The sequence below is a fragment of the Gopherus evgoodei genome, chromosome 2, assembly GCF_007399415.2.
Source record: "Gopherus evgoodei ecotype Sinaloan lineage chromosome 2, rGopEvg1_v1.p, whole genome shotgun sequence".
In the NCBI taxonomy this organism is placed as follows: Eukaryota; Metazoa; Chordata; order Testudines; family Testudinidae; genus Gopherus; species Gopherus evgoodei.
Genome location: NC_044323.1, coordinates 249,313,301 through 249,336,950, shown reverse-complemented (window position 1 = coordinate 249,336,950; position 23,650 = coordinate 249,313,301). Strand labels below are relative to the sequence as shown.

The 23,650-nt window shown below is 37.8% G+C and overlaps 1 long non-coding RNA gene across 1 annotated transcript; it reads right to left on the bottom strand.

Annotated features, from left to right (window-relative positions):
• Nucleotides 1-3,725: 3,725 nt before the first annotated feature.
• On the bottom strand, nt 3,726-17,411 carry LOC115645583. The gene is made up of 3 exons (XR_003998779.1): nt 17,397-17,411; nt 11,785-11,789; nt 3,726-3,820 (listed from the first exon to the last, which is right to left on the bottom strand). It is a non-coding gene; the product is annotated as an uncharacterized LOC115645583 (long non-coding RNA).
• Nucleotides 17,412-23,650: the final 6,239 nt, after the last annotated feature.

The following is a 23,650-nucleotide window of genomic DNA, read 5'->3' as shown; positions in this document are numbered from 1 at the left end:
ATATGACCAGATTTAGGAATTTCTAAAATCACATTATCTGAAGTCAATGAAGTTACATTGATGTACCTTGTGTGATCAGCATCAGGTCCAAACTGTGTTAAAGCAAATCTGACTGGGAGGCACATTCCTGTCAGAAGAAATAATTAGGAAGAACACTAACAGGATGAAGTTTTACTAGCTGGCTTGTCAGATCCCAGTTGGGTAGCAATAGCATTAGCAGAACAGTTTGGAGTCTTACAGGAATACATACGATGACCTCATAGCAGTATTCTATCCAAGCAGTGAGGATACTTTTATATCAACAAGAAGTTTTTGACATTGGACAAGAGCCAATGAGCACTCTCTTTCTTTTGGCTTTTTAAAATAATGCATGTTTTTCTAATTATATTAAGAAAAAAATAAAGGTAGCAAACACAGAGAGAGAGAGAGTGCCCTAATATATTTAAAGGCATTTATATTTATATTTAAAGTTGATGTATTATCCTTATGACCTAATCTCATATTCTAATAATGTAAGCAAAATAACCAGAGCAAAACAAACAACGTAATACAAAGGAAAATAAAATAGTAACACAAAAGACTCTGCAGCCAGATGGACAGGAAAACAAAAAAGTGTAAATTAGGACCAAATCCATTGAACAGATGGTTAGTAATAAAACACAAGATAGGATGAATCACACATAAATGGACAAACACAACTCACCATTAGAAGTGAAGTTTGATTCAAAAATACCAAACGGTACTATCTGAGAAAAACTAGTTAATTATTCTGTCAACAAGGAAAAACTGTGGTCTTGTGATAATTGGGCTTACACATTTACCCTAATTGTGAGCTCAACTGTGAAAAGTGAGGGGAAGTTTATAAATGTCACAGTTACCTACAATAAGAAATGGTGATGGGAAAAGTTATGAAAGGGATACAGATACTGAACAAAAAGACCACTGATATAACTCAAGGACTGTGTCAAGGACTTGCTTGGTAAACAAGAGTGGAACCAGAGATCAGTAAACCAATTTGGGTGTGTCAAATCTAGGCCCAATTGGTAGACAAAATAATGTGAGGATGGGCTATTCCACCCATCGCTCCTTTTTTGGTTCCTTAAAGAAAGAGACTTTGGGAAGAAAATTGGCTATTGAAGCGAGCTTCACCATCATGGTTGCTGCTCCTAAACACCACGTGGAAAGTGATACTTTGTTTTCCCTCCTCCCCTCCCCCCAAAATATCCTTTTCCTTTCCTATCTTATTTCCTTTTTATCTCTCTTCTTCATCCTTGTCTCCAGTAAGAGTCTGGCTCAAATGGCCAAGACTATATATTTTGCAACACTGCTATAAGCCTGTGATCAGAGAGTGCAGCTCAAAGCAATGCCCTAAACAGCCTGATGCTGACACAAGTTTGCCAGGTCTCTGGGTGGCTGAGAAGACCATGTGCTGCACCCGTGGTTGAAAATTAGAATCAACACCGGAGACAGAAGCTGAATTTTCTATCTTTGCTGATCTTTTCTATCCCCGTGTGTGTGTGTGTGTGTGTGTGTGTGTGTGTGTGTGTGTGTGTGTGTGTGTGTGTGTGTGTGTGTGTGTGTGTGTGTGTGTTGTTTGGTCATCTAGGAAATGAGATTGGATTTTAATAACAACAGCTCTAGCCCATCTCCACTAACTTCTCTTTTCCCCTAAAAGGACAGCTATTAGTATGCTTAACACCTTCCAAAAACTGTTAAAACCTTCCAAAAGTTTTCTCCAGCTAAAGGGCAAGGAAAAGGAGACGTTACAATTCAAACCTTAATAAATACTTTATATTTATATTAAATAAATACTTTATATTCCACCTTCTTTTCCTTTATCTTTAATAAGAGGTTAAAGAGATTTTTAATGATGTGTTTGCCATGATACTAAGCAGGCTGAGGTATACCAACCCCCAGGCTTTGTTTAACACTGTTCAATAATGGACAGTGACTGGGTTATATTCACACTCTTGGTCCATCTAAATTAATACAATAGCAGTATCTCAGTTACCACTGTGTGGTGACTATGAATGAATGTTGACTTCTCAAATGCAACTAAACATGCAATTGTGAACCATGCCAATGGCAAGGAGTAAGCTGTACATTAATGTTAAGTGAGCAATATCTTTCACACACTAGTAGCTACTTCAGCAAACCAGGGTCACAGAAGAGCTGTCTTCTGGCTTCCTCTGAGATGCACAGAAAGAGCTCTGTCTTTTCATGCTCTCTCAGTTTTTTTCCCTGACTCAGTAACTCTTGCTTGTGGGTAACAAACCCCATCCCTCATGTGATCAGCCACAGTTGTTTATTTTTCAGTTTTAAGCATTTTGGTGTCTTACTAAGGGATTTTCTTCTTTCCTACATTTATTACACTGAAAGCTCGCTAAATATCAGCATTTCCATGGGGAAGCACCAACATGATGTTCATCTGCTTCTTCAGTTCATGAAATTTTGTGGTATTTTTCATCATCTGTCTCTAATATTCTCTCCAAACAAAGCAAAGGAATAATCAGGCTCCCTGCTAGCAACAGCAAAGCCTGACTGATAGCAACAAGCCTCAGCCAAGAAGAAGGGAGTAAATGAAAAGAGTATAGATTCCTTTGCTGTGTATAACTGAACTGTATAAGGTTATTCTTTTATTGATGAATCTGCTGATAAAGTGACTAGTTTAGACATATTTTTCAAACTTCTTGATGGCCCTCACCTGTTTGGTTGGGTTACTGGGGACAAAGTATTCTGCCTGAAGCTAGTAAGTTATTAATTACTCAATTGATCCACTCTCTGAGATGTTTTATAAACTAATTAGGCTTGGCAAGTGCACACACATATTGAAGTATTGGTTTCAGCTGTTGAGAGACTTCATATTTAAATTTTTATCTGTGATTTTGTTCAGATCTCATAACGTAATAGCGTACACATGTCTGAATCACTATTCTCCAATGTGAAGTTAGGCTGTGATCTTCTACACCCTTTAATATATTAATTCCATAAAAGCTGACTCTCAGGTTTAGTAGCACAGAGTTCACAGATGTGGTTCCTTCCATTTCGCATGAAAAGAGCACCATAGACAGAAGGAGTAATTCAGTACTGATATCAGTACTACACTAACTCACTGAGTCTCGGAGAGCAGATTTCTGGTAGATCAATAAGAGATCCTGACTTTATTCCTAAAAAGGAGCTCAACCATCCTATGTCTTTGCATCACAAAGTTGCAGACACAGATAATCATTCCAAGTAGTTTGTGAGAAGATTGTTGCAGATCATTCTAATGATCCCAAATGAGGATCCACAAATGGAGAACAAATCAAATACTTAAGTTATCGGTTATAAACATAGTTCAACCCTAACTTATGCTACACATTCACCAAAACAGCACAGTAGGCCACACAATTCTTCTTACAGATTTGGTAAAGACATACCTTTATTTTGCTGAGAAGAGATTCATATTAGGTAGAACTCACTGTGACACTATGTCCCATTTTCTTCATAGTAATATTGTTATGATATGAGTATGGCATAATTATGATGTATTTTGTGCAAGCTCAGGCATGTGAGATATCATTGAAAAGGTTATGACTTACTGATTACGATTATCCTACTTGTATGCATGTATCATTTTGGTATCTGAAGTTAGGAATATTGTCTATGTATTTATTACAAATGTGTTTACATCTGGGGAATGCCCACTAGGCAAAAGACCATCAGTCTAGATGGATGGCTGGGAAGGGCCATTAGGGAGAAAAATACATCTTAGAAGAAGCTAATCTCTCACCAGGGAGCCTTCCTGAGGATGCAACAAACAGCCTCTGACTCATGGCTGCTATGGTACTGTGGGGTAATGTGACCAGATCACCTGGTCCATCTTGGAATACCAGTATTTTTCCACTGAAAGAAGTGGGAACCAAGCTTGGAGACAAAGGATTCCTTCCATATGCAAAAGCCATTTAAGACAGGGGAGTGACATCATTATGATTCTTCACTGACTCCCCTCCCAAAGGAGACTCTTGGAAGCAATCGAGGAACAAGTACTGAACTGGGAGGAAGTGCTGGACCCAAGCAAAAGGGCTTTCTAGCCAGTGAAAGGAATACCCAGGGTTGTAAGCTGCAGTCAAGTGCAGCTTGCCTCTTAAGAGCCTACAACTGGTTTAAATCATCATTTAAGGTGAGGATTTTCTACTCATATCCTAAATTCCCTCTAAACTGCATAGATGCCTATTAAACCCTGTGCAGGGGCTCAGGACTGCAGCAGGGAAAAATGCCTCTCTCCCAGCGTGGACCTGCTGCAGCAGGGAAAGGTGCCCCTCCCCACTGGCCTCAGCACGGACTAGCCTTGGACTTGCCGTGGCTGGGGAAGAAGAACTGCTCCTCCAGCCTAGGTCCACCAGAGCTGCCGGGAAGAGGATCCCCTCTCTCGGCCCAGCTCAGCCCTGCCAGAGCTGCCTCAGCCGGAGAGAGGTGCCTCTCCCCCAACCCCAAGCTGCCACTGGAAGAGAAGACTGGGAGGAGTCCTCTCTCCCAACCACAGCCCCAGGGCAGCTTGCACCCCAAAAGCCTCATCCCTGGCCCCACCCTAGAGTCTGCACCCTAGCTGGAGCCCTCACCCCCTGCACCCAACCCTCTGCCCCAGCCTTGAGCCCCCTCCCACACTTTGAACCCTTCATCCCCAACCCCCCCCAGAGCGTGCACCCTCAAACAGAGCCCTCACCCCCACTTGACCCCAACCCTCTTTCTCAGCCCTGAACCCCTCCCACACTTGGAACCCCTTGGCCCCACCCCCACTACATGAATTTTGCTATGTGCACCAATATGAAGGTGATGAGTCACACATCACCTCTGTATTGTTGCACATAACAAAATTCATTCTGTTTAAAGATGTAAAAAATTAGAAGGAATATTTCTCATATCCAACCTCTTTAGTATATTAAACGTATATTGCATTTTTATTTATTTGCTAGATGACCTGCTTTGATCTGTTTACTATCCCTTATAACCATTTAAAATCTATCTTTTGTCGTTAATAAATTTATTTTTGCTTTGTCTAAAACCATTGTGTATGGGAGTCATAACTTGGGGCAGAAAGCTGTGTATATTCCTCTCCACATTGAGGGAGGGGGCAAAATTCATGAGCTTAGGCTGAACAGTTCCCTGTGTAGTGCAAGATGGTCTAATTTTGGGTTTACCCTGCAGAGGGGTATGTGCACTTGAGTAACTAGGCAGTTCTTTAGCTAAAGCCTTTCCATGCAGAGCTGATCTTAGCATCTGTATGTAGCTGCTGCTGGGTGTGTCCCTACCTGTATGTCTGCTGGAGGGGGCTTGAAGGCCTATCACAGCAGTACAGTGTAAAGGGAGTCTGGTCAGGTGGGCTCAGTGGTACCCCAGTTCCAGGTGGCAGCCCGGGGGAACCCGTCACACTCACTGCCCAGAACCCACCATGCAGAAGCATGAAAAACTGAACTTTGTGCTGGGAATTCACTTGCAATTATGGAAGTGCAACACCACCGTTCTATAGCTGCTCCAAGCCCTTCGGTGAGGAGTATGGGCTATTGGAGTGTTGAACCCAATATCCTTGCCTGTCTTCAGCAAATCCCCAGCAGCAGACTCATCTTTTAAGACTCATCAATGAACACTGTGGGTTGCTTGCTGGGCTACAAAGCACCCCACTTGGTTGCTTCTCGCCGGGTTCATCTCCCCCTCCTCCCAAATAGCCCACAGGTAGGGCAAACAGCTTGGTACTGGCCCTCCCAACTTGAATGACTTTCACACATTCTGCATAGTTTTGTCATTTATTACTTTTAGACCTGTAGAACAGAGGTTATTATTCAGAAAATGTCTGGAGACCTGTTTGGGATTCATTCAGTTCAGCTCCTCTCAGTGTAAGCACATAAAGCCATTTACAGGAGGAGACAATTATGGTTTCAGATCATGAACTCTGTATGTGGTTTCTGTGGGTATCCCTTCCAAATATGACATTTGCAAGAGATATAAAAATAAACTAAGTTAAAGACTAGCATTTCTGAATGCACACCCAGTATTTAAGTAATCACAACCCTGGCTTCTTCTCACTCGCCCCGGGAGAAAGCATTTAGTTGTTTGTGCCAAGCAGGAAGGATACAAACAGGAAAGTCTGAACCGAATTTGAATCTTCTAGGGACACTGTCAAGAAAAAAAGCCCACAAATTAAATTTAAATGTAGGGATGAGCTGACAGGAAGCTGATTATAGGTCTCTGATTCTCAGCTGCTGAGCCCTAGCACTAGTTACAGGCGAGTCTCATCTTACGTGGGGGCTCCGTTCTGCGGTTAGCGTGTAAAGCAAAAACCACGTATAGTCAAAATTACATTGAGTTGAATGGTGGGCAGAATCGTCTGCACTACAAGTACAGTATTAAAATTGTTATTTTTCTCTTTTTTTTGTTGTTTTTTGTTTTGTTTTTGCCAACTGTGTAAAGCTGAAATCGTGCATGTAAAATGTGTGTAAGATACGACAGACGTGTAAAGCTAAATTTAAGCTAGTAATATTTCACTGGAGGAAGGTTATCTAAGGGACCTTCCAGCAGTAGAAAATGGCTTTGCCACACCTCCTGGCTTAAGGTTATTTCTATGGAATACTGTAATACTTATATACAATCTGATTGCAAACATTCATAAATAACAAGAACAAACCTCAGGATTAACGTAAATTCATACCGTCAGCAGGCATTTTAAAGGTAGTTATTATTGGTCTGCCTAAGTGGTTTGTAGGCTTTGGGCTAGCTCCTCTGCAAAAGGATCATTTTCATGAAAAATCAAATGTTATCAAATATGCAAAGGAAACAAACTGGGGAATGTGGCGCAAAAATATTTTTTCTTCTCTCTTTCATTCATAATCTTGGACAACAAAGCAGTAGTAGTTGCAAAAATTTCAATCAGAAATGTGACTTTTAAGTTTAAATGTGAAAATAATTCCCCCCACACACACTTGTTAACCTCGTAGTGTCAAGGTGTTCTCCCCCCCCCTTCCTCCCACCTGCCTATCCCTCTTGGCTTGTCAAAGACAGAACTTGTGAAAAGCCACATGTATCAGGTAAAGAAAAACAAAAAGCCTCCAGAAACACATGGTGATTGCTAAACATACAACTTGCAATTCGGGGACATGTTAGTGCTAGGAATTATGTTTTACTTGTCTTCTCCTTTGTCATGAAAACTACATTTGTAAATTGTAGCATTCAGGAACACAGTGATTCAAGAAAGACCTCTGTTTAATGAATGCCCCAAAGTGAACAGTATCACTGTTAATTATATGTGGAAAGAAAGCTTATTCTGAATCATGATAATGAGTGAAGCATTTTAGGAGCGGTTTTTAGATTATTGTTAGCGATTGTATTTCTGAGAGATAGTGTATGCAATCTCAATGTGCTGGTATAACCACTGTGCCTTTAAGGTCCTTTCCACTCTGGCATAGAGAAGTCTTTCTAGGACCCTTCTTCTCTCTGCAGCCTGAGTTATGAATGAGAGAGAGAAGCCCGCCAAGAGGTCTCCACATATGCTTGTTTGTAGCCTGATGGTTATTTTGCAAACTTCTTGGGTTTTTAGTTCATGTTTTTTGTAAGCTTGTGCCCTGGGTTGTCTGTCCAAACAGTGACAATTAAACTAAATCCACTTTTATGTAACTGCCCCACTTCAGCCTCATTTTCACAATAGCCAGGATTCACGGAAATGTCAGCATTTCACACCTTAGCAGACCAGATTGGGTAACTCCAGATATGCTTGAGCAATGGGGTTAGCGACTAGGGCAGAAATTGTATTCAATGATGCTACCTTTAGAGCAATGTTTCCACCATCCTGAACTACATTCCTCCTAGACCTATTACCACAAAGGAAGATTATCACAGCACTGTTGAAAAATTGTTTGGTTGATGCTATGACATCCCTTGTGGGAGTTTATTTGGAATCAATACTTCTAGAAGTGACATTAAAAAATGCCCTTTCCCCAATGTTGATCATAACCACAAATTAAAAGAGCATGAAAACAGTTACCTTATGTTGGGCAATTTAGCCTCAACCCATACAAAGCATTGATAAGACGGCCAAACTTGACATTTTTATTAAAAGAAAAATTAAATCACACTTTTCTTCTTCCTACTATCTTGTCAAAGATCTTTCTACAAAGGAAAGTCAACAGCCTACACAGCTCCATACAGTGAAATCCATTTTGTTGTCTCTGAGTGAAAAATAAGTCTAATCACTTTTTCCCTGGAAAAGACAAATGTGAGCAGCAGGCCCATTGAAACAATTGATTATTCAGTTTCTTGAGTTAAAGCACATGGGTCTTATCTACAAAGCCATCAAAAAGATTTTTTTTTATTGAGAATTCAAGTTGACAGAGCATTATTTAATGTCCGGAAATACAAGCAGCTATTTTTCTTTTTGTTTATACTAAACAAAAAAGCTAGTAACTTACTTGTGAGAAAAACCTCAGATTCTTACAGGAGTTAAGAACTTTAAAACAAACTATTTCTGAATATATTTCATGGCCAAGTTTTTAAACAAAGCAGACCTAATGTGAGACTCCTAAATTCCTATTTAGACACCTATTTAGTTACCCAGACATTTTACTGAACTTAGTGGAAGCTGCAGGTGCTCAGGACCATTAGAACTTCACTTCTATGTAGGATGTAGGAATCTAATATAAGTGTTTCAAGTTTGAAAAAAAAAAAAGACCAAATTCTACCAGCCTTACTTACACTAACAACACCTTAATCTACCAATAGGAATTACTCAGTGAGTAAGAGTATCAGAAACTGGTCTTTAGAAGGCAAGACTGATATTCCAATCAAAATAAATTATCTCATTCTGCAACATATATAGCCTTTTTTTTTTGCATTCATTACACTAGTTGTTACCAAGAGAAGCTTCATGCATGTCTCAAAGGCTCCATATTTCCCTTTGTTTTTCGATACCTAAAATGACATTTTACCTAAGACCCAAAGGGAGATACTCTTATAGCTATATCTATAGTTTAGTAGTACACAGATAAATCACTGAACCACTGGTTTCACTGCATGCAAGAAGTCAAGCTAAACCTGTGCTACTGTTTGATTTAATATAAATAACAGTTTTCTTTTTATTATGTTACTATTCAAATGTCACTTTAATATATTCCTGTTATCAAAAAGCCCAGCATTTGTTTTCTTCTATTGGTAATGCATCCACATTTTTTAAATACATTTTTCAAAGTATTCCTGAACCAGGGACCTTATCTGGATCCACTTCTTAACTATTAACAAAAGTAAATATGAAAATTAAATCTCGGTTGCAAAAAAGTTGTGCTGTTTATAAACTATCATATATGCAGACAGATGGCCATCAAGCAAATGGCTTCATTAAGAGAACTTTCCCATTCAGAAAGCCCATATGGTGGCACACAAGAGTAGAAAACTTATTCAATTTTCAGTTTAAAGGAGTTCTTTATGCAGTTTTCCATGAGGAAATTGTACATTGGTCCTACAATACTTTTAGTATTTTTCCTGTTAAATGCTTCTCATTTAAGAAAATACATACAGTAGAACTGAGTCAGTGTTCAATATTGCCTCACTTCATCCAGTCTATTTGATTAAATTTCACTTTGATGCCAAAGAAAATATTAAGAAAAAATAGGTAAAGAAAATGTGTTGAAAAGTGGTTTCCTGGGAAGCAGGGAGAGGAATGGTGCTTTAAATGTGAGTCATGTTAGTTACACACACCACAATGGTTTTGGCCACCAACATTAAAGACAGGCAGATATGACATGTTAGGTATTTATAGAAAGCTAATAACACCCTGATCTTTAATATTATTTTGTGGTGTATGTATAGAGGACAAATTCAAAATTACAATCACATGGGAAATTATGTTATCAAAGTACGTCTGCCAGGCATGATGTGGTTCTCCCCATGGAGACAATGGGAATGCAATTACAGGGAGATAAACAGGATCATCACAACAGAGGGAGGAGAGTGCAGTTCAACTGGCATTTTAGCAAGCACCAGTGGGGGGAGAAACCAGCCTGAAACTTCCGTCACCAGGAGACTCCATGTTGCCTTCCTCACAGCTTGAATGAATTTACTTTGCGTGTAGCCTTCAGAAGAATCCATTTCAAAGTTTGAGTGGATTATGAAGAGGGGCAGAGAACCCCAATTTATCTTTCACCTTAGATGACAAAGGAACCATGCATTTTGGACTTTGTGGGAGATCCTGATGAGAAGGCTGGTCAACAATCTTGCTGGACAGTAGATTGGTAAGCAAACTACCTTGAACAAAGGTTATGGCTTGTTTTGTCAAATCTTAGCTTCTAGAAAATGTTTTTCACTTTTTTTTGCTTATAACCATTTCTAACGCTATCCTTTATACTTGAACTCACTTCAAATCTTACCTCCTTTTGTTAATACAGTTGTTTTACTTTTAACCTAAACCAACCCAGTGCTATGTTTGTTTTAAAGTGAATGTTAACTCCAATTAATGTGGCAAGCTTTTGGATTTGCATCTTTAAAGAAACAAACCAACTTTAAGACCCCTCTGAATGGTCCAGGAGATGGCTGGACATTGCACAGCATGTGGTTTGGGGAAAATTCAGAACTGGGTGTGCATTGGGGGTCATCCCTGCACAAAGTAACTGGGTGATAGAGACTGCTGTGGGACTGCTGTGTTACAAGCAGGCTGCTGGGGTCAGAGTGCTGAACCAGGGCTGCATAGAACACACACTCAGAATATTGCATGCTTGTCTACTGGCTGGAAGTGTCCAGACAAGGGAATCATAGCAGCAGAGCACTTTGAGGCACTCAGGGATACAGGGCAGGTTATGTCCCTGGCCTAGATTGCACCCCAGAATGTGACAGCCTTCCAAAACCTAGGAAGGGCAAAGAGCAGATGCCTCTTCTAAGTCCATTGTGCATTATCATGCAGATCTACTATATCTGTTCAATGCTCACACACTATGGTGATGAGCACTACAGGGACATAGGCATGAAATCCTGGTCCCATTGAAATGTTAGCAAAATTCCCATAGACTTCTTTGGAGCCACGATTTCCCCCACTAATAGCTAGCGTGAACTAGCTACTTTTAGAAGCCCGATGAACAGGAATGGCTGAACTTTTTGGCTGTTAATTGGCATTGGCCACTGTGGGAAGACAGGATACTGGGATAGATAAACCTTTAGTGTAACCCAGTATGGCCATTTTTATGTTCCTGTCCTCCACCCTCTTTTACCAGTAAGTGCTATGCTCTGGTAGGCAGAAGCTAGATCAGACACATTCTTCTCAGCTTTGTTAATTCTTCAGAGGATTGAGAGCTAATGACAGGAAAGTGGGTGGGAAGGCATCAAAGCACTTTTTACATAAAGTGATTGTATGCCCAATCCAACTTCCATTTAATTCCAAGGGGACAGGAGCAGGTCTCTCATTTAAATGTTCTCAACATCTACCACTACTAGCCCTAAAAGCAAAAGGGTCTATTGTCTCAATGATGAAAGTATGTAGCATTAGTGATCAGAGCTGGAACTCTACCTTCATATTTGGATCATTGTTGTTGTTGGCTTCATTACAAAATTCAGTAATTGGTATCTCTGTATTTCTGTTGCAAATACTTGCTAATGATATTCTCTGTGTGAGGTTACTCTTCAGTACTTGAGTCCTTTCATAATACAGGACAGTTTAGAGGTCCAAATGTACCTATAAAACCTTAAATAAAGTCCTACCAGGGTATTTAAGCATTTTAAAAGAAATACATGGTAATTAAAAACACATTTTAGGATGTTTTGGACTATAAAAACCTTTTCTAAAGATAGTTTATAAATTATCGTATATAAATGTTTACATTAATATTTTTAATATGGAAAAAATTGGAAAATGAACAGAATGTGCAGAAAGGATTTTTGAATTACTTTACGCTCCTTTAGCTATTCATGTTATGCATTATAGTTATATTATCCTTCCTAGCGCATTTAGAATGTATTATAAACTATAATTGAACTGGAAGGAACAATTTTTAAAAGTTGCAATTCCTTCCATGATATCTAAATTTAAGAGTACATTCTAGTCTCGGCCATTAACGAAATGGAAAAAGATAATACTGTTCTTTGTTTGTGTAATTTATAATGGATTGATTGGAGACTAACAGACTGGAGATTCTTCACCTATAGTGCTGGCTAAATGTGTTTTCTGAAGACAGACAGACAAAAGACTGCATAAAAAAAAGCTACATATATCTGCTTTTCTAAAACCAAATATTTTAGTCCAAATATTTAGTTCATTTCAGCAAATGTCAGCAAAAATACCAGATACTGCAAACATATTTATCTTATTTAAAAAAATGTTCTACAGTGTCGAGGATACTTGACAGCCATTGTTCTCTGCTAGTACGCTTTTCCTGGATTTCATATTAAAGAATCCAAAATTCATATGCACAGCTTTCATTGACTTGCATGGGAGCAGAGTTCATGGACTATTGGTTAAATGGGAAATTTAACTTGCATTAGAGATGGGCTGGGTAGAAGTTCCCCACTGTACACCTATGTAAAAAATAAAATGCTTCCTGTATCATCCCTCAACTAATCACACTAAACATTGAGACAGGTTTTCAGACACAATCTACCTGAAAATAATTCTGCAAATATTGTTTCATCCTCATTCAGAACAACTAAAGCTGTCTCTCTGGTGCTACTCATGGAGGAACGTACTACCCAATGTAGGGAAGGGTGGCAGACTCAAGAAAAGTTCCCATTGACTTCAGTGATCCAGGACTCAAATTACTAGAGATATGTGCAACCCATCGGTTCTAGTGTACCCAAAGATTTTATGTGTGTGAAATTTAACACAACCTGACTGAGATTAAGTTAATCTAAATGTTGCATGAGAAATATTTCAATGTGGGTTAGGTTCCTAACCTATTTAGGGGCTGTTTAAATTCCCACAAGGTGTCCATCTGCATCTTTCAACATCTAAAAATACCTTTGAAATTCTGGTCCCTTGTCCCCCATCAGTATCATTCAGGTTGAGAGATGCTTTTCTACATGATCCAAAGGAACATCTCCATTTATGCTCAGCTGGTAGCTTTTCTGCCTGGTAAGAATGAATTTAGTTTGAATTTATTTTTCACAACAAGGATGTAAGGTGCATACATACAGTCATGGAGAGAAGATTTTAGCCACCTTCAAATGTGTCTAATAAGGCAGAATAAAATTATACAGTAAAGCTTATGCTCCAGATAAAACTCTATCACCCAGCTACCCTTTCTCTCCTTAGGAGTTTCATGACCTCTAAGTGTGAGATTTATTCATTTGTAGGATGGAAAAAGTGGGTTAATAAAGCACAAAGAACAATTTACTCTAGAAAAGTTCACTCCATGCTTTTTTCTGCATAAATAATGCACAATGCTTAAATAAAAGCAAGTCTTTTTAGGAGCATGCCAAATATAGTCAACCCATTAGGAACATGTTAACTGTAATACTTGTTACTTCTGAAGACACACTGCTAGAGTGACTAGCTCTCAGTCATACATGACATGTTTCACTTTTGATAGATGATTACTATTGAAAGCAATTACTTATTCATGTGTCAGGACCATTGAACAAATACAGCTACTTTGAGGTGAAAGACACAAAACAAGGTGAAAAATAGAAAAATACAAAATAATGAGTAAGTAAAGACAACTGAAACATGAAACTGAAAAGATGAATTTAAAAATAAAGGCACATACCTAGTGAAAAAAGTTTCCTTTCCACCTTCTTTATCATTGAAAATATTAGCTGCCAGCCAACTTGCTCAAGTAAGTTATGCAGAAGACAGATAGCTGTTCTAGCTGTGTCTTCAATGAGTAGTGACTGCAGTGAGGCAGACTTCATTAACAGCTCTGCCAACCTTTCTTCATTTGATCTAAATAGGGATTTATAGTATCAGAAAAATGTAGATGAACCGCCTCTAGCCATATTGCAGCTTTGAGCGTTTGTCTTGTAGCAGTCTGTCTTTGTCTGAAATCCGAGAATGGATTTATGTAGAAGTAGAAGAATGAGAAAATAATAACCAGGACAACTGAATTGGTGAACATAGTGATGCAATAAATATTGAAAATGAAGAGGAAAGAAAAATGGTTTTAAAAGATAAAAACATTTCACTTAGATATGAAGTAATAGTGCCCTGTTTTCTTATATGTGTCTGGTGAAGCCTAATGACCTGGAAAAAGAGTATAAGTGTATACTACGAAGAGGCAATTTTAGAGATTCCCCAATTACTTTTCTAAGGCATTTCTGTGTGAGATGCATTAAATCACCATACACACTACTAAAAATAAATAGAAATCTTCCGACAATAATCTTCCACAATATGCTATTTAGCTATGTCTTTATTATGTCTAGAAAAAGAAATACAAGCAACCATGAATGTACACTATGTATTCTGAAAATATAAATATAATCCTAGACAGTGCAGATAGCTATGAAGGGCTTATTCTGCTACTCATACTCACACTGAGCAGTCCTTTACTCTGTGAGTAGTCCTGTCTGACAGGAGTCGGTGAGACTGTCTGCAGAGCCAGAAACTGCTCAATGTGTGTAAAGGTGGCATAATCAGGTCTATAATTAATTTAAAAAGACAACAGAGGCTGTTTTAAAGTGTGCATCAAAGATTTTCAAAAATATGTGCTGAAAGCTAGGCTTTAGTATTTATATTTAAACAAAATAGGCACTCAGCACTTTTGACTTTAAGGCCACTTATTTATGTGCTTAAATGTGGATATAGGAGGCTAACTATTGACATCCAGTTTTGAAAATTGTGGACCAAATGTTCAGGAAATCACAAAGGACGTAATCTTAGAAGGTCTCTAAAGTCCCAGGGGAAGTAATGTTCCAACAGCACAACCACAACTCCCCAGTGAGGCTAGTCTCCTTCCTCCTATAAGTAATTCAGTATAAAATCTGGGTAGAGTTCTTTGGGCACCTTGATCACAGGAATTTAGCTCCAGTACTGAGTCAGACTAAACACTGCTTTGCAGCAGCAATATATGTTAATTTGAAAGTGCATGTTACATTGGCTGTTTTCTCACTTATAAACCCACCTTGGTGTTTTCTTTGATGCAGGGTTGTTAAATTCCTCCGCTTCCAAATATCAAATGTATTATCGCTGAGATGAAAAAATCCGATGACACACGCACCTTCAAAGTGGGTTTGAATCTGCCCCCATTGATGCCAGCAGCAATTCCCGGTGATGACAATGATGCAGAATCAGGGCTATAGCCATTTTTTTAACCTTTGAAAGTCCTTGCTTTCCCAGACATTCACTTGTATTCTTCAAGGCCCTCTTTGTACATTATTAGTCTGAAGCTCCTGGTGGGAAGTTCAGTGTCTGTTTCCACTGAGAGCTTTCAAACTCTTCTTAACTGTGGAGGTAATGAAGCAGTTACCAATAATTTTAGCACTGAGTTTAAAATCTTAACATGAAGATCAGCACTTTTATTTATGTATTTTAAAACAGAAATGGTGTAAAATACACATTTTTAATCTAAGTTTTTAAACAGATATGATGTTTCTAACTGGGATTTTGGTATATACTATTATGAAGATAGAGGCCATTTGCAAAATTTGGCTTTTAAATGTGCACATCCAAGATTTGGGGTTGTTTTTATTCAGAGTTTTTTGGGGGTCCATCTATAGTTTTAAATGACTTGGCTGCTTATAAAATACCTGTTGTCTGAAAGAAGAATGAGGTATGCTGGGGAATATCAAAGCAAAGTACAAGGATTCAGAAGCTATGAATGTTAATAATATAAGCTCAGCTGTGGCTGAAGTATGACAGAAGCACTTCCAGTACATTCAGCCTTTATAATCGATAATGCCATTTTAGAAGGCAAGCATGGGAAAAAAGCTTAAGGCTCGTCATGTTTATTTTCTTGCACATGTTTTGGATATTTTTATTTTAAAAAATGTAAATTACATATTACTACTATAAAGAGGGATTTAGGTTCGCCCTGCAATGAAACCAATACTACACTGATATAGTACCTTAAAGACCACCACCACCATGGTAAGAAGGTATACTTTGTATCCCTTCAGAGCCTGTGGATAGCAGGTGAAACAGCTGGTGTGAAGCTTCAATGTTTCACACTTCACACCTTGCAGATCACAGTTCTTTTTTATTCCTGAAGTGGGGAAGTGGATCACAGCAGCAGCTCCACTGTGCAAAAAACTGAGGAACTAAGTGTGTTAAGAGAAGTGAAGGATGATCTCAACGTGGTTACTGAGTTTGCTCCTTGAATACTACAAACATTAAAAACATTTTAAAATAACAGGAAAATCGTATAGTGCTGTTGATGCTTTTTCTATCTAATTCCAGGGCAGAAAATACTTTGGAGGACAGCACAGAAAAGATCAAAGCTAATATTTCACAAGGCAAATGCAGTAATCCTGCCTTAGCATTTTTCATGCCTTTGGTAGACTAGAGTTTTCAAGGGCACCTAAAATAATTTCGTACCAAGGATTTGGTACCTTCTGATGATTAATGATATACAAAGAGGCCTTGGGGAATGCCTGAAATAAAGCTCAAATTGTTAACAGCAAGAGTAATTAAGCATTGGAACAACTTACCTAGGGAGGTGGTAAGTCTCCATAACTTGAAGTCTTTAAGTCAAGACTGGATGGTTTCTAAAAGATATGCTATAATTCAAACAGAAAGCATGTACTTGATGCAGGAATTACTGGGTAAAGTTCTTTGGCCTGTGTTCTGCAGGCTAGACTTTAGGTGATATGGCCTTAAAAATCTGTGAATCTCTGATTTGGACGCCCATGACTAAGAATCCTTTAGGCATCTTTAAAAATATCTGCCTTAGATATAAGGGAAAGATAGTTTTCAACTGCATTATACTTTATTGAAAAAAAGCAGGGTATGACCTTTGAGCATATGGGCAAGCATTGAGAAATACTGAGAGCCAAACAAACATCCATTGCCAAACTGATGAAAGTTGCCAATTGAATTCCAATTGTCTCACAAATTTTCTTTCATTGCTTGTCAGGATCATTGAGTGAAATACACAAAATGAGAGATTTGTTTAATTCAAAATGTTTTTAAATAAATGAAAAAAGGAAGGGAATTTTACCCCTTCTCCCAAAAAAAATCTACAAGTTCAGCTTTTTTTAATCTTATGATGACTGAAAATTTGACACATTAATTTCAGCCCAATTTTCAGCTGAGTCAGTTGTAACTGATTACCTAAATCACATAGTCCTGCTTCTTACTTCTGGTCTGGCTGAGCCTAGACCATGTATGCAGGGGGCTGTCTGAAACTATTTTGATTCATTTCCTCAGGAGGAAAAGCCACAATCTGTGTGATTTCCTTGAACCAACTAGGGGAAAAAATGGCCCTTGGGAGAGACACTGTACAGCTCACTGGCCATACACATGACCAGGGCTCAAGGTCATATATCATCTCCTTCCCTATGAAAGCTTTTCTAGAATATTAAAACAGTAACTTTGTTTCTTCACTTCAAAAGAAAGTAGTCAGAAGAGCATTCCATTCACCACAGAAAATTAGTAGGCCAAAAGTTCTTCCTTGAGAAGACAACATATAGACCTGGAAGGATCGTCTTGGGGCAGAGTGCCACATGAACTGTGAGGGGGTGGTGAGAAGTTCACATAGTTCAGATAAAGAGAGGGATTCCATTCATCAGATTTACAACTACTAAGACTACAATTAGAGCCGGTTGCATTTTTTTACCATAATTTTTGTTGTTGAAAAATATTGCTTTTTTTTAAACTGAAAAAATGCACTTTTTGAAAAAAATATTTTCCATGTTTTAACTGGAAAATTTTATCAAAATGTTTCACTTACCACAAATTTGGTTTTTAGTAAATAAAAAAACATAAATATCTATAAAAAATTAAGAACATTTTTTTGAAATCTCTGCCCTCACCCCATTCAGATTCTGTAAAATGGGAACAGCTTCTAAATTTCAAAATCTTGTATAGATTTTTTAAAAATATGTAACCAGTTCTAGCTATAATGAGCTATATACGCCAAGCTTTTGCATATACTGTAGTTTTGCTGTATTAATGCTTGGATTTGCATATTTGTATTTTATTTCATTGTAGTCTTAGCGGGCAAGTTGCGAGGATCTATAATGATTCGCTTACACTGCGGGATCCTAACATGAAGTAGGCTGGCTTATCTGCTGCAACACCTTAATAGCAATATCCACAGCAATCAGAAAGCTCTTGACTTCAGTCTCACTACCCACTATACATACTACTCTGGCTTCCTTAAATTATAAATAATTTTCTGTATGGGGCTCTACTGCATTCCTATGGACTGTATGGTGAAGAGGGAAGGAAGAGTTCTTAATAGCAAGACTAGCAGTAGGGCCAGAGGAGTAACTTACTACCAATGGCACAGAGAAGATATCTGTATCCACTGCCTCTCCTTCATTGATTCTTTGGTAACGGGCATTGACATCTCTGAATAATAGTCTCTGGATTTGCTGTGATAGCCAGGGCTCCCAATCAGCGAGACACTGATCATAGGCCTGTAATTCTGAGCCACGCTGAGCAACAGGAGGGTTCTCTGCAGTGGCCCACACTTACTCACTGCCAGTAGAAGGTTCCATCATAAAGCTCATTGGGAATTTTTAAAATTTGGAATTTAATAAAAAAAACTGAAAAATTTTTCACCCACAATTGTGAAAAATAGCCCAATTTTTCAGCCAGCTCTAATCTGGAAGATGGGCTTTACCTGTGCTATTTTAAAATGCATTTTGCTATATTTACTATGTTTAATTTTAAAAAAGCGTTAGCATGAATTTGAAAAGCTGTGATCCCGGAATATCTTTTGTATTTATTTACTGGTCTTTTGGTGAGAAAATAAACAAAGTAAAGAAAATAAAGTTGTATTTTCTTTGTGACTCAGGCTGGGAGGCTCACTCATGTGGGCTCCAAAGCACGGTGTAGATATACCCATCATGGCCTGAATTGGACATCTGTCTCAACCTGGCCACCCCTTTTATACCTGAAAAATTGTAAGTGTAAAGAATAAAAGGGCAAATAATATCCGGCTTTGTAATCCTCAAATTACATTAACTGCACCTTTCAGTTATTTGCACCCACAATTTGTGGGTGCAAAAAGTCAGGGTGGCTTTTACAAATTTGGTCTGCAGACTGGATAATCCCAGAAATTTTAAAATGTAGTTGGCTATTTGTTCAAAATTTTTGCTTTCTGCAATTAAACGTGTTAACCATATTTCATCTGAAAAAATTCTTCAAGGAAGAATTACAATGAGCTTTTATGAGTGCAGTGCTAGGTAACGATGCTTGGAGGAAGTACTTTTTTTATCCCATTTTCTAACATGGACACATAAAAACAATATCTGCTGATGCAAGATAAAGCTGTAGTAGAACTAATCATTACATGCCTTAAAATGTCTAAAATAGTACAATAAATGATTTCTCTAGTAAGCTACATTTATTGACTTAAATGAGCTCCAATGGATTTCTTCCAGTCCTTCAGTATTGAATGCTTATACACCCAAATTGTCAGAGAACCAATGAAAATATATTGATTTAAAATCCAGAACGCAATTTGCAGTTAGCAAGAGAAGCTGCTTTCTGTAATAGTTATCAGCCACAAACAGTCAAGTTTAAGAGGAAATTCAGTGACTTCAGGAGTTTGTTAGGCCAAGTAAAACTCAGCTTGTGAGGTTCAGTCACTTAATTCACTCATTGTTTTGTGAGGAGGAGGAAAGGTTGTTTATTGTATCCAAACCAGGACATCTATTTTTCATGTTAATACCAGACAGACAAGCCCTTAGCTGCAGCAAATACATATGAATAAAGCTTCGGTCAGGTTGACATCTGGTTTTCCTGTTTGCATACATAGTTTATATATGCTTAAAATTCAGGTGCTTTTATTCCTCAAGCATAAAGGCAGGAGAAAGTCAAGGAGACTACTATCATTTGGAAAGATACCTATACAAAATTGTGTCTGTGAAACAGCTATTAGTTACCCCTCTGAGCACTTACAGTTGTATATATAACTACAGGAGCAAGCACTCAGTTTTCACCTAATGATGCTCCCATTAAGTCAGTGGTAAAACACTCATTGACTTCAGTGGGAGCAGAGTTAGGACAATGGAGAATACTTTTGAAAATCCTACCTGTAGGCTCTAAAACTAGACAGAAGAACTCCCTACCAACTCTATTGTAAGGACCAGTGCTATAAAAGACTCTTGAACTCAGGGAGTAGTCAGATCTTGATCTGACCTTAGCAGCTTAGGCCCATCCACATTTCATCAGTGTCTCACAAAATCTTTAAAAAATTCAAATTGGTTTGCCTATGGGCAGTTTGAGATGGACTGAAACCTGGCTGAATTGTAGTAAACAAAAGAAATCTAAGGGATAAAGGAGTTCAGGAGAGTTGGCAGTTTCTCAAGGAGACAATATTAAAGGCACAACTGCAAGCTATCCTGATGCAAAGGGAACAATAGGAAGAAGCCAATAATATAAGCATATATGGACAAAACCAGAGAGGCTAAGGCACAAAATCAGTTACACCTAGCAAGAGACATAAAAGTCAATATGAAGGTGTTCTTTAAATAGATTAGGAGAAAGAGTAGGTCCTCCACTTAGCTGGGAAGGAGCGCTAATAACTGATGACATCAAGAAAACCTGCTTAATGTCTTATGCTTTATTCTTTGCTAAAAAGTAGGGCTGTCAAGCGATTAAAAAATTAATTCCATGCTTAATTGCACTGTTAAACAATAAGAGAATGCCATTTATTTAAATATTTGTGGATGTTTTCTACATTTTCAAATATATTTCAGTTACAAACACAGAATACAAAATGTATAGTGCTCACTTTATATTTATTTTTTATTATAAATATTTGCATGGTAAAAACAATAGTATTTTTCAATTCACCTAATACAAGTACTGTAATGCAATGATTTTATAATGAAAGTTGAATTTCCAAATGTAGAATTATGTGAAAAAAATTTTAAAAACTTTTGAGCCTACAAGTCCACTCAGTCCCACTTCTTGTTCAGCTAATCACTGAGACAAACAAGTAAATGCACAACTGGTTAAAAGGCTGTACTCAAAGAGTAGTTGTCAATATTTCACTGTCACACTGGGAGGGTATATCTACTGAGGTTCCATGGGGGTCCATCCTGGGCCCAATACTATTCAATATTTTCATTAATGACTGGATAATCGAGTGGAGGGTATGTTTATAAAATTTGCTGATGACACCAAGCTGTGAGTGATGGCTAGCACTTTGAAAGACGGGATTAAAATTAAAAATGACCTGACAAATTGTAGATTTCAGACCTATTCTTTAAGATGAAATTTAATCAAGACAAGTGCAAAGTACTGTGCTTAGAAAGGAAAAATTGAAAGCATGACTATAAAATGAGGAATACTGGGCTTGGTGGTAGTACTGCTGTAAAGGATCTGGGATTTTAGTGGAATACAAACTGAATATGAATCAGTGTGATGCAGTTGTGAAAATTGCTAAAATCACTCTATATTAATAGGAGTGTTGTATGTAAGACACAGAAGGTAATTGTTCCACTTTAGTCAGCACCAGTGAGGCTTCAGCTGGAATAGTGTGTCCAGTTATGGTGCCATACTTTAGGGAAAAGGTGAATAAATTGGAGAGTCCAGAGGAAAGCAAAAGAAAAAAAGAGGAGAGATTTAGAAAAAGTGACTGATGAGGAAAGGTGAAAAAACTGGGCATGTTTAGTGTTGAGAAAAGACAACTGAGAAGGGACCGGATAATAGTCTTTGGATATGTTAAGGGCTGTTATAAAGAGAATAGTGATCAATAGTTCTCCATGTTGAGGTCCATTTCATTACTGTAATAGCTGTTTTCATTTAATTAACATTCTATGGTACTCCCTCTGCTATGTAAATACTTATATTAATGTTAATTACTTGGAATAATAAAACTGTAATCATTTAATTGGTAATAAATGTAGCATGCAAGCAATAATATAATATTTTTAAAACCGACAAGAAAAAAGCAGTGTTCTTCAATTTATCAAATTACAGATTTTTGCACACTAGACAGTATGACAAGTTGCTATTCATACTAACCCAACAAAAGCTATTGTCAAAAAAGCCCACACACATGGTATTTATAAGATAAGTAAAATCATATGAACTCAAATAAACTTTTCCCTGGACTTCTTGCAACTCATGTATTCTCTCTTTTCAATTACTGGAGATAATTGAATAATGCTGTCTTTTTATGCAAAGAAGAAATCATTGTTCAAAAGTTGAAGAATTGCTTTGGCAGACTCCAAGAAAGGAACAATACTTTAGTTTAGAAAGTTGATCTGGAAGTTTTTATTATGGGATTCTAGGCCCTTTTCAAAACATAGACATTTCAGTTGATAATTTCTGCTACATGAAAAAGTTGAAAGATGCACTAAAACTTCTATTTCATGTGAGCAATGCACAATTCTATGAAGTTAAAAACAATGGTGTTGTTTAGTACTTGAGAACCTACTAAATGCCTCTAGCAAATGACAAATATTCAATAAAGTCTAAACACTAAGCACATTTTTATAGCTGTAATACCTATCTTAAGAATACTAAGAACAGGTGAGCCCGACTAATTCCAGCTATGTATTTGTCAGTTTTCAGTTGAGACATGGGGGCCTTGTCATGAATGGGCATGTGGTTTGCTGGCATCACAGGTAAACTTTTAAAATGCCTGAAATATCTGAACTAAAACCCCTACTCAAAATGGCTCATTTGGGGGTGTGAAAGCACCTAGAAGATTCACATTCATAAACAACGCGGTGCCTAGGCGCTATCTCTTACTATAGCTTCCTACATCCAAGAGTTTTCAGTAGAGAAAAAGTTTTCTGTTGCTTTTGCTGCAGTACACTTTTTTTTTTTTTAAAGTTGAAATCCTTAAGGAAGGTCAGATTGGCCAATATGGGAAAATTGTCAAAGAAGGTCATGTCTAAGGCAACCTAAGAGCTGCCTCTGTAAATGATATTGGTTCATAGATTTGAGTGTGATTATACAGAGGCAATACAGCACTTTAAAATTTATCTCAGACCTTCTCTTTGATAGATTATTCCAGTTCATGCAGAAGGTCACCCACCATGCTAGACCTTTGTAATAGAAGTTATAGGTGACTAATTCAATCAGGATAACGTTCTCAACATTACAAAAGATGGTCACGGTGATTTTGCTTGCAGATATTTGAGTTCATGATATTGGATAACTCCTATCTAATCCACATAGTCAAGATATTTATCTTCTCTACATCAATCACAGCCTCAAAAGGTCCTGGCTTTATATTATTGTAAGTCAGAAGCTCATGATTGCACTTGATGTGTAATCTTTTGTCAATAGTGAAGAAACCTAAGTTCTTGACTTTCCCCCCAGTTAGTTTCACCTAACATTTATATTTTTCTTCTTATGCTTCTGCCATTTAAACCCTTTGTTTCTTGTATATTGTTTCTTGTATTACTCATTTCCAAACTTCGGTGTAATTTATGCATGCAGCATAAACCTTCCCTGGTGATTTCTGTAGGAACGGCTCACAGATAACTGCTTCGTGTGATTGTTAGCCAGGCTTGATTTTCCCAGATCTTTATTTTATCATTTAAATAGTCAATTGCACATGGTTACAGCCTTGTCTAGCAG